Source organism: Lithobates pipiens, unplaced genomic scaffold (genome assembly GCF_037356315.1).
Source record: "Lithobates pipiens isolate NorthernLeopardFrog02 unplaced genomic scaffold, aLitPip1_a1.2 Scaffold_157, whole genome shotgun sequence".
Taxonomy (NCBI): domain Eukaryota; kingdom Metazoa; phylum Chordata; class Amphibia; order Anura; family Ranidae; genus Lithobates; species Lithobates pipiens.
In genome coordinates, this window is record NW_027507746.1 from 728996 (window position 1) to 741797 (window position 12802).

Genomic DNA, 12802 nt, shown 5'->3' on the forward strand with positions numbered 1-12802 from the left:
TATCTTTTATAATAGAGCTTGCAGTCAGTAGTGCGTGCTGTCTGCGTGCTCTGTACCCAGTACACACCGCTATATCCACCTACATAGCTGTTCTCTATTTGAGCCCACTTGCCATCTGCAGGAGTTATTGGAAGTTGTGTGTGCCTCCAGCACAGCAAAGTATATATCTGTATATACCCCTTTATCTCTGGTGTTCTATAATAAAGGCATCTGCAGGAGTTAGTGGGTGTTGTGTGCCTCCAGCACAATATACACTACCCAACTGCTGTTTTACCCAACTCCCTTCAGGCCATTACCATGTCTGGAAGGCCAGCAAGGAGAGGCAGACAGGCGTGAGCCGATAAAAGAGGGCAAGCAGGCTCTGTGTCTAGAGACAACAGTGCTGGTCGTGGACGCGGTGCATTGTCATCAGCACGTGGCCATGGGACATGCTTTTCCTTCTTTTCGGCAGCTGGACATGTTGAACCGCAACATGCCAACGACTTGGTAGAGTGGATGACCAAGCCCTCTTCATCCTCCTCATCCTCTCTCACCCAGTCTCAGGGTAGTAGCAAAGCAGCTGCCAACGCATCGTCTTCCCTCGTCTCAATGTCATCATCAGTGACTCCTTCCCTAGACCCACCACGTCCTCCTGAGGAGTCCCCTGAACTCTTTGAGCACAGTGTTGGGTACATGCTCCAGGAGGATGCCCAGTGTTTTGTGGGCTCTGATGATGACACTCAGCTAGAGGAAGGCAGTAGCGTGAGCGCAGAGAGAGGGGATGCTCAAGAAGGACAGCAATCTGGCAGTCATGTTCCACAAGCTGCAGCATACTGCCAGGTTTGCTACAGCGATGAAGAGGGAGGGGATGATGAGGGCACTGACTCCACGTGGGTGCCTGGAAGGAGGGAGGAGGAGGAGGAGGAGGAGGAGGAGGAGGCACATGTCCAACGAGGCAGGATGCCCTCCGGGGGCCAGCTTAGGGGCAGCACACTGACTGAATCACACCGCAGAGCTCCGCCTGTGCAGAGCGCTGCCTCTGTGCGTTATTCTAAAAGTTCTTTGGTGTGGGCCTTTTTTGAGACGAGTGCATCAGATCGCACCGCTGCTATTTGCAACATATGTCTCAAGCGTATCTCACGTGGCCAAAACATCAGCCGCTTGGGCACCACATGCTTGACCAGACATATGTTGACCTGCCATTCAGCTCGTTGGCAAGCGTACCTCAAAGACCCACACCAAAGAACAAAGCGGACCTCTCCTTGCTCCTCATCAGCTGGCATCTCCAACCCCACTAGACCTTCAGTCCTCTGAAACCTGCTCTGAGAGGAATGAAGGTGTAGAATTAGGTGTGTCACAGCCAAGTGCTTCCGGGAACTCTGCTAGCGGTACACCCACGTCCGATTATAGCAGGCAAATGTCCCTGCCCCAGCTGCTGGACCGGCGGAAGAAGTTCACTCCCAGCCATCCACATGCCCAGCGGTTGAATGCTAGCTTGGCTAAATTGCTAGCACTTCAACTGCTGCCTTTTCAGTTGGTAGACTCGGCCCCCTTCCGTGAGTTTGTACAATGTGCGGTTCCTCAGTGGCAGGTCCCCAAACGCCACTTTTTCTCACGGAAGGCGATTCCGGCTCTCTACCGGCATGTGGAAGGCAATGTCCTTGCCTCGCTGGACAGGGCGGTCAGCGGTAAGGTGCATATTACCGCTGACTCATGGTCCAGCAGGCATGGACAGAGACGTTACCTGTCTTTCACGGCCCATTGGGTCACTCTTCTGGCAGCTGGGAAGGATGCAGGACAAGGTGCAGTAGTGTTGGAGGTTGTTCCGCCACCACGCCTCCAAAATGCTACTATTGGTTGTGACACACCTCTCTCCTCCACCCCCTCCTCTTCTTCTTCCTCCATGGCCTCTTCCAGTGCTCTGTCCTCAGAACCAGCGGTGCTCCGTAGGCGTTCCAGGGGCTACGCAAGTACGCAGGCAAAACGATGCCATGCCGTACTTGCGCTGGTTTGTTTGGGGGACTGGAGCCACACTGGGGCGGATGTTTTGTCAGCTCTGCAGGGGCAGGCCGAGAGGTGGTTGACGCCACGCCAGCTTAAGCCAGGAATGGTGGTTTGCGACAATGGCACCAACCTCCTCTCCGCCCTCCGACAGGGACAACTGACCCATGTGCCCTGTGTAGCTCACGTCCTTAACCTGGTGGTGCAGCGGTTCTTGGGCAGGTACCCCGGCTTACAAGATGTCCTGAAGCAGGCCAGGAAAGTCTGTGTGCATTTCCGCCGATCATTTAATGCCTGTGCTCGGCTGGCTGAGCTCCAAAAGGAGTTGAACCTGCCCAAGAACTGCCTTATATGTGACATGCCCACCAGATGGAACTCAACACGCAGCAGAGGGCCATCAATGAGTACCTGTGCGACTACGGCACCAGGACAGGGTCAGGGGAGCTCGGTTTTTTCTCATCACGCCAGTGGGGCATGATCAGGGATGCATGCACTGTCCTGTCACCGTTTGAGGAGGCCACAAGGATGGTGAGCAGTGACAGTGCATGCATCAGTGACACTGTACCTCTTGTCCACCTCTTGGAGCATACGCTGCGTAGAATAATGGACAGGGCACTTGAGGCAGAACAGAGGCAGGAAGAGGAGGACTTCCTTGCCTCTCAAGGCCCCCTTTATCCAGACAGTGTTCCTGCTGTGCCACCCATCACACAGGAAGAGGATGAGGAGGAGAAGGATGATTGTATCAGCATGGAGGTGGAGGCTGGCACTCAGCATCAGCATCAGCATCAGCATCAGCAGCAGCAGCAGCAGCAGCAGCAGTCTTGTAGGGATGATTTACAGTCCCAAGAAACACGTGGACTTGTACGTGGCTGGGAGGAGGTAGCAGCGGATCATGTTGTCCTTAGTGACCCAGAGCTAACCTACGCTGCATGGCCTCCCTGATCCTGCAAAGCCTGCGGAAGGATCCTCGTATTCTTCGGATCAAGGAGAGGGACCATTACTGGCTGGCCACTCTCCTTGATCCACGGTACAAGGGTAAGGTTGCCGACCTTATCTTGCCATCGCAGAGGGAGAAGAGGATGAGACATCTCCGGGAGGCCTTGCAGAAAGGTCTGTGCAATGCGTTCCCAGAGACTGGGAGGTTACAAACTCCTGGTCCTGGACAACGTTTTGCTGAGGCATCGGTCAGAAGGAGCGGTGGAGAAGGTGGCCGTCTGACTGATGCTTTCAGACAATTTTTTAGTCCGCAGTCCCAAGGTATGATCGGTTCCAGCACCCATCGCCAGCGTCTGATTTACATGGTGCAGGAATACCTAGGGGCAAGGTCAGACTTGGACACCTTTCCCACCGAAAATCCTCTGGCTTACTTTGTCTTGAGGATGGATCACTGGCCAGGGCTTGCACAGTATGCAATTGAGCTACTGGCCTGTCCTGCATCCGGCGTCCTTTCGGAACGCACCTTCAGTGCTGCTGGTGGCTTTGTTACCGATCACAGGGTGTGCCTGTCCACTGAATCAGTTGATCGACTGACCTTCATCAAGATGAATCAGTCTTGGATCACCCACAGCTACCAAGCACCTGAAGCTGATGTAACCGAATAATTTTTTTTGAAATACCACATCCCTTCAAGACTGCCTATGCTGATGCTGAGTGACTGTCCTGTTATGTTGATTGTCTATCCTCTTCCTCCTCCGCTGATATGTTGGAAGAACATTTCTGGTTCTGGTTGATGCCATCAGCCCAATTTTTCTGCTCCTGTTTAACAGGGGCGTTTAAGTACAATTTATGATGCAATGCTTTGCAGCAGGGCTAATTCCTGCAATCAAACAAGAGTATATGGGAGAGGTTGCAGTGTCGTGGCACCAGCACCAGTGCCTAAGGCCCAATTTTTCTGCCCCTGTTTAACAGGGGCGTTTAAGTACAATTTTTGATGCAATGCTTTGCAGCAGGGCTAATTCCTGCAATAAAACTAGAGTATATGGCAGAGGTTGCAGTGTGGTGGCACCAGCACCAGTGCCTAAGGCCACATTTTTCTGCCCCTGTTTAACAGGGACATGTAATTACTATTCTTGATATAATATTTCACAGGAGGGCCCCTTCCTGTGCCCACCCAGAGTAACGGTGAGGACTTATAGTGTTGTGGCACCAGCACCACAACCACCAAAGGTCAATTTTTCTACCACTGTTCAACAATGGCATGTAATTACAATTCTTGTTATAATCGTTCACAGCAGGGCGCTCCAGCGCCCACCAAGAGTCACTTTGAGGGCTTACAATGTTGTGGCAAAACCAACACCTTGTTCCGCCATTTCTGCAGAGCATATAGGGCAGGCCCCTACTTTCAAACATCCAACTTACAAACATCTCCTACTTGCAAACGGAAGGAGACAACAGCAAGTGAGATGAAAAAAGATGGACGACAAAACAAATTATACAGGGGTGATAACCCTTCCCTATGTTTTCCAAAAAGCTTAAAAATAGTTTTTTTGACTGGAGCTATACTTTAAAAATGTACCAGTTGAAAATTACAAACAGATTCAACTTAACACAACAAACCTACACAGTCCCTGTCTTGTTTGCACCGCCTGTATACTGCTGTTCTGAGTATATAGGGCCTGGGGGCCACACACATTTCCTTTTTTTAATATGGGTACAGGGTTCCCCTTAATATGCGTACAAGACCCAAATAGGCTGGTAATGGGCAGGGAGGGCTACCCATGCCATTTTTCTCAATGATTTTCAACCATATTGCAGAAACCAGATATAACATTAAAACCGCAAGCAGTTTTCAATGATGTTATTTCCGTTTAATGTCATTTTGTGCAGGGACTGTTCTAAACACGGGAAACACGTGGCACTTCACAGGCATACTACAGACACCCCCCAGGCACCATATTTAAAGGAATATTTCACTTTTTTTTTTCACTTTAATCGTCATTAAAATCAGTGCTCCCGCCAAAACGGCCATTTTAAAAAACATTTTAGGCATTGACCCATGTCCCCTGAGGCAGGAGCCAGGTCCCCAAACCCTTTTTAGGACAGTATCTTGCATATTAGCCGTTAAAATTAGCACTTTTCATTTCGAACGTTCGAGTCCCATAGACTCCAATGGGGTTCTAACGTTCGTTCGAATTTGGGGTCCGTTCGAAAGTTCTGGTGCGAACCGAACCGGGGGGTGTTCGGCTCATCCCTAGTGTCCAGTCACAGCGCCTGTCGCTTCAGCCAATCAGATGACCAGACCCGAGCACCTGATTGGCTGAGAGGCGGGTCAGTGTTAGGGAAGCAATGTATTCCCTTCTCTAACACAACACAGCATTGCGCCCGCTGTTTACCAGTTTGGAAGCCGATTAGAGCCCACAGCTCTAATCAGGCGCTTCCAAAAACACCCCCCGCCGCTGTAACAAGGGGCCGGACACCTGAATAGGGGGCAGCAGCGGCGACAATAGATAGATAGATTCATGCAATGCAGGAGAGAGGGGGTGGTGCTCCTGTGCCCATTATGGACGCACCGCCACTGCTGTACTGCAGTACTGCTGGCAGGAGCTCTAAGTCCTGTTAATGCAACTGGCAAAATCCCAACTGTTTGAAGAAGCTCTACATCCCCCTTTCTTGCAAAATATCAATCCACTTTGAAAGTGTCCCAGACCAAGGGATTTGGGTAAGCTGTGACACTGTCCCTTTAAAGAAGCTGCCTTCACCCTTAGTTGGCTCGGGGGGTTTTGGGTAGAGGTACCCACACTGTCCCTTTGACTCCTGCTGCTTTTGGCTAAGACTGCCGGTCAGGCTTTCTGCTGTACAGGTTTTCCCATCAGGGCTGCTGATAAGGCAGTACGGCCAGCCCTCCTGTACCGGGGCCACATCAGTTCAAAAGGGGGCCCAGGCACCTGCCGGCTACACTGATGTTTTTGCAGACTCTTGTGCTTGGCCACCATGCTGCACTTCAGGGGGGGGGGGGATCAGTATCTGCCCCTATCCCTCTCCCACTGTCCAGAGCCCCCTGTGTGCCCCCCTCCCTTGCAGCGCTGCCAGCCTCCCTCTTCTCCTCTCCCGCTGGCAGCATTCATATCTGTTCATGGTGATGGTAACTGTTGGGGTTAAACATCAAGTAGTGGACCTGAATCCTCAAGTGCCCTAGGGTAAGAAACTTTAGTGCCTATGCTCCCAAGAAGAGTCCTCCTTTTCTCTCTCCTCCCCCACCTTTACCAGTTTCAGTCTGAAGACAAGGTTGTTGTCACAACAAGTGCTTACCGAGGCCGAGATGCCGAGAGCGCTTAGCCCTTGCAACTACGCGCACCCCGTCCCCACGGAGGTGATACAGGGAGCGGGTGGCATGCAGATGCATTGGCCACCAGCAGGTGTAGGTTCCTGAAGAAGCTGAGGAGCTGAGTGGTGGGTTTACTGGGGATCAGGATCTGGCTGATGATCCTGTGCGTGATAGTAGACAGTCCTGGAGGTAACAGGGAATCAGATAACAGAATAGCAAGTCCGTGAAACAGGCCAAAGGCCAGATCCATGAAATCAAGCAAGGAAGTCCATAAGGCAGGCCAAAGGTCAAATCCGGGTAATCAATCAGAGAGTCCGTAAAGCAGGCCAAGGGTCAAATCCAGGTAGTCAATCAGAGAGTCTGTGAGGCAGATCAGGAGAGGTCCATTTAGCAAGCCAAGTGTCAATCGAGAATGAGAGCAGCGTAGTCAGGGACGGTCCGGGTCAAAAACAGGTAATCAGGCAAACAGCAGGTAACAGACACAAATGGGAAGCTGACAACAAACCAACAACCCTTTTGGACGCCAGAGCCGCCTAAAATAGACATGCCATAGTGTGTGCGGCATGGCGCACACACCCGTGCCCAATCGCGCACACTCGCGGGCCACTGCACGCACACGTGTACCATTATGCACACGTGCACGCCGCACCATTGGGCCACGCACGTGCATGCGCTGAATCGCTAATCCGCCGCGCATGTGCGCAATAGCATGGCGAGCATGGGCAGCCAAAGTCCTTTTCTGACAGTCAGTAAACCATTGGTAGGAGGCTCATTGGTTGGGCCTGTCTGTTCCAGAAGTAGCGATATGGACTATCAGCAGAAAGCACCGTACCTTTCAGTGTTTTTAGGCATCGCTTGTCATTTTGGTTACCAGTGTAACCAGTGACCTCATATTTGCGTGCCCAACAAAGTGAATTATGGGACGTATAGTTCTCCTTCAGATCATTGCTTTGCACCCATGTACCCTAGGACTACACATCCCAGGGATCCTTGCTGTAAAATGAAGATTGCTGGGAGTAACTATTAACGGAGAGACAAGCCCGTGAAGAAGTCTCTTCCTCCTGGCCTGACGCAAGACAGACCTCTCTGTGCTACAGGGAGAGAGGTCGTACCATGCGGAGCCTTACTTCCAATCCGAGGCCTAAGGGGCCTAGCTCTGTTACTCGTTGTCGCCAACATCATTCACATTGCCTGCCTGTCAGTGTGGGTGTGCGTGTGAAAAGTTTCACTTCGGAAGATCCACTGCACAAGTGCTGCTACTCGAGTCTTGTCCAGAAGACATTGGAGCGATTTCGGTTGTTGGTGAGAGGGCAAAATTGCTCGACCTTTATCTATTCATCAACACTATTACAGAGACCCCGTGCACAGACATCTTTATCCCAAGAACACTTTACTGCATTGCTTGAACACTGTGTTCAGACTACTTTAGATTTCCACCACTAGGAATCTTATGCTTTCATTATAACCAAACAGATTACAGTTAACGAGCTCCAACTAGCTAGCGAAGAATATCAGATCTGCAACGTGGAACTCTTTTACCATTACTTATAGTACCCTCTGTAGACCCACTCCTTTCATTAGGATAGCATAAGCTGGCTAGATTACATCTTTCTCAGTGTGGCATCATGAGTAGTTAACTGAAACATCCACTGGGAGGTGACTTCTGATCTAAAGAGAGTGCACATATATATATATATGTAGCGGCGGCTCCTGTAGAGCACACGCTATGCGGTTTTCTAAAGTTAAAATTGCCTAAACTGCAGTTTGGTTTGGGTACAATTGTCTAAATTGGGCCTCGGCATCAGTCTGACTGGACTATGAGATCTTCAGCATGGCCACAGGGGGGCACTGTCTCTTCTGGCAGGCGTGGAACTATAGTCTGGTCAGATGCTTAAGTTACTCTCTCTCGGAGCCCGCCCAGTGGGAGTGGCGCTCTCGCTGTGCTTTTTGGGCGAGGGTATTTAAGATGCGGACGTCACGTGGTTCAGGGTTCCGGTCCAGAATGATGTGCTGACTTCATGGTCCTGGTCCTCCTGACCAGCCCCCAGGAAGGCTATGGCCTGGGGTGTGGATCCACCCGACTTTAATGTCTTGGTGCTGGCTAGCCCGAGGGAAGGAAACTAAAGGAAGGATTCTGAGGTGGATGGGTGCAGTCTCCGGTTCGGGAGAGACCCAGTGTACTTCAAGCATTCCAGGGGAGGACTCTTCAGAAGAACACCACGTAAGGGTTGTTTTCTTATCAAGAGCCTGGAAGGGATGAAGTAACTGAGAGAATTCGGTCTTGTGGATATCGCCAAGCAGGCTGAGAGATCCAGGTATCCCACAAGTGTTCTCAAGCTTAGTTTTCCTACATGTTCTGCAACAACGTCTGTGACAGAGACTTGTTCCTGAGTTAGGCACCAAGTTGGCTGCTAGGCCTTGTGAGAGAAGAGCTGTCCAACCTGAGTGATCATCCAGTTGGGAATGGCTATTCTCTGGATGCACTCAAAGTAAGCAAGTTCTTCAACATTTTATTTGACTTTGACACTAAGAGTACCTGAATTTTCCTTCCCAACCCTCTGATCCCAAGTTGAAAGACTGTTCAATTGTCTGAGATTTGCAAATAAAATCCATTCAAGTGGATCTGTTGTCAGTCTCAAGTTACTGGGCCATCTACCACGGGACACCCCTAGACGTGCAACAAGGAGAACGGAAGGTAACGGTAAGCCCCAAAATAACCAGCAGCTCCTTTGGGGGTTAGTGCTACATTTATAATATTGTTGTTGCTGAACCATTATCTTGTGTCTTTCGGAGGAATTTGTTTGCTGAGTTGGCTCTGTTATCTCGGCTCAGAGGATTGATTACCTCTCTCTGTGAAATAAGTTTTCCTTATTTGGTTCAAGTATAATATTTCAGAACCTAATTATACTGAGATGTTTGATTATTGCCACACAATGCTACAAGGATGTTTGAACCTAGAGTGTCAGGTGGGTTGGTCATGGCCGTGCAGATGAGCAGGTAATTTTCAGCAGTCCCCTAGGGGGCTGTAATACACATACAGTATCTCACAAAAGTGAGTACACCCCTCACATTTTTGTAAATATTTTATTATACCTTTTCATGTGACAACACTGAAGAAATGACATGGGTAGCAGGTGTGTTCATTTTGGTGTGATCACTCTCACTCTTTCATACTGGTCACTAGAAGTTCAACATGTCACCTCATGGCAAAGAACTCTCTGAGAATCTGAAAAAAGAATTGTTGCTCTACATAAAGATGGCCTAGGCCAGTGATGGCGAACCTTGGCACCCCAGATGTTTTGGAACTACATTTCCCACGATGCTCAACTACACTGCAGAGTGCAGGAGCATCATGGGAAATGTAGTTCCAAAACATCTGGGGTGCCAAGGTTCTCCATCACTGGCCTAGGCTATAAGAAGATTGCCAAGACCCTGAAACTGAGCTGCAGCACGGTGGCCAAGACCATACCATAACAGGACAGGTTGCACTCAGAACAGGCCTCGCCATGGCCCACCAAAGAAGTTGAGGTCACGTGCTCAGCGTCATATCCAGAGGTTGTCTTTGGGAAATAGAAGTATGAGTGGTGGGTGGGGGGTCATTCTGTCAGTGCTCAGACCATACACTGTACACAGCATCAAATTGGTCTGCATGGCTGTCATCCCAGAAGGAAGCCTCTTCTAAAGATGATGCACAAGAAAGACCACAAACAATTTGCTGAAGACAAGAAGGCTAAGGACATGGATTACTGGAACCATGTCCTGTGGTCTGATGAGACCAAGATAAACTTATTTGGTGTCAGATGGTGACAAGCGTGTGTGGGGGCAACCAGGTGAGGAGGACAAAGACAAGTGTGTGTTGTCTACAGTCAAGCATGGTGGTGGGAGTGTCATGGTCTGGGGCTGTATGAGTGGTGCCGGCACTGGGGGGGCTACAGATCATTTAGGGAACCATGAATGCCAACATGTACTGTGACATACTGAAGCAGAGCATGATCCCCTCCCTTCAGAGACTGGGCCGCAGGGCAGTATTCCAGCATGATAACCACCCCAAACACACCTCCAAGACCACCACTGCCTTGCTAAAGAAGCTGAGGGTAAAGGTGATGGACTGACCAAGCATGTCTCCAGACCTAAACCCTATTGATCATCTGTGGGGCATCTTTAAACAGAAGGTGGAGGAGCGCAAGGTCTCCCAACATCCACCAGCTCCGTGATGTCGTCATGGAGGAGGGGAAGAGGACTTCAGTGGCAACCTGTGAAGCTCTGGTGACCTCCATGCCCAAGAGGGTTAAGGCAGTGCTGGGAAATAATGGCGGCCACACAAAATATTGACACTTTGGGCCCAATTTGGACATTTTCACTTAGGGGTGTACTGACTTTTGTTGCCAGCGGTTTAGACATTAATGGCTGTGTGATGAGTTATTTTGAGGGGACAGCAAATTGACACTGTTATACAAGCTGTACACTCACTACTTTACATTGTAGAGAAATGTCATTTCTTCAGTGTTGTCACATGAAAAGAGAGAAGAAAAGATTTACACACATGTGAGGGGTGTACTTACTTTTGTGAGATCCTGTTTATGTTTTAGTTACTATTATGTCTTTTTTTTTTTTGCACTTGAAGTTAATTTTCCACCACCCTTGCTAACTAAGTCCATGTCTTTATGGGCCTTGCTTTGTGCACTGGTGTGCAGTCATGTTGGAACAGGAAGGGGCCATCCCCAAACTGTTCCCACAAAGTTGGGGAGCATGAAATTGTCCAAAATGTCTTGATATGCCTTAAGAGTTCCCTTCACTGGAACTAAGGGTCCAAGCCCAACCCCTGAAAAAGAACCCCCCCACCCACCCACCATAATCCCCCCTCCACCAAATGATTTGGACCACAAAGCAAGGGTCCATAAAGACATGGATGAGCGAGTTTGGGGTGAAGGAACTTGACTGGCCTGCACAGAGTCCTGACCTCAACCCGATAGAACACCTTTGGGGTGAATTAGAGCGGAGACTGCGAGCCAGGCCTTCTCGTCCAACATCCGTGCCTGACCTCACAAATGCTCTTCTGGAAGAGGGGTCAAACATTCCCATAGACACCCTCCTAAACCTTGTGGACGGCCTTCCCAGAAGAGTAGAAGCTGTTATAGCTGCAAAGGGCGGGCCAACTCAATATTGAACATCTATGGACTAAGACTGGGATGCCATTACATTTCATGTGTGTAAAGGCAGGCGTCCCAATACTTTTGACAATATAGTGTACATATACATGTGTATATATATATATATATATATACAAAAAATGTGTGTTTGAGCTTTGGGGTGCACACCTTAATGCATTAGGCTGCGCATGTCTATGTTCCCAGTACATATCTGCCCCCAGTACAGACTCTTCCCCCCTTCCACTAGAGAATGTCCCATTCCCCTAGTACAGATCTAGTCCCCAATACAGATCTCCCCCCCCCCCCCAGTATAGCTCCCCCATTACAGATCCCCCCCCACCCGGTACCGATCATCCCGATCAGCACAGATTTTCCACCCAGTACAGATCTTCCCCTCCAGTACAGCCCCCCAGTACAGATATCCCCCCGTACAGATCTTCCTGGTGCATGGAATCCACTCACCAGATTTCAGTGTGAGGGGACTTGGTTGTGTCATGTGACCAGAGCTAAGGAGGATTTGGTTGTGTCATGTGACCAGAGCTAAGGAGGATTTGGTTGTGTCATGTGACCAGAGCTAAGGAGGATTTGGTTGTGTCATGTGACCAGAGCTAAGGAGGAGCATCAGGCTGAAGCTGCAGAACTTCAGGTGCACAGTGACTGTCTGCCCTAGCTGTGGCACTGTGGACTTTCTGGTGGGGGTTCGGACCCCCCTACTCCCCCCCCCCCCTTTATCTTTGCTCCTGAGATTAAAAGTTATTTGTTTATCACGAGAAGGGAAATTTTATTCCTGAGAACATTATGTGAAAACTCAGCAATCAACCAGACTTCCTGAGCCAGATAAAACAGGGAACTGTGATGAACGAGTTCCTCATCTTCCTCTTCTCATCTCTCATTAATGACTTTCTGAACTTGATGAAGCCTTTTGTGTATTGTGTAATCCCCCGGGGGGCCGGATTCACTCCGTCCTGAGTAAAGAGGACCTGTACCGACCCGTGTACGGGAAGTATCCAGCCATTTACGGGAGGGCGTCCCGTTATATCCTTTCCTACCTACTCCCCCACCCCTCTCATCCCCCCTCTACCTACTCCCCACCCCTCTCATCCCCCCTCTACCTACTCCACACCCCTCTCATCCCCCCTCCACCTACTCCACACCCCTCTCATCCCCCTCTTCCTACTCCCCCACCCCTCTCATCCCCCTCTTCCTACTCCACACCCCTCTCACCCCCCCTCTACCTACTCCCCCTCCACTCTCATCCCCCCTCTACCTACTCCCCCTCCCCTCTCATCCCCCCTCTACCTACTCCCCCTCCCCTCTCATCCCCCCTCTACCTACTCCCCCACCCCTCTCATCCCCCCTCTTCCTACTCCACACCCCTCTCATCCCCCCTCTACCTACTCCCCCACCC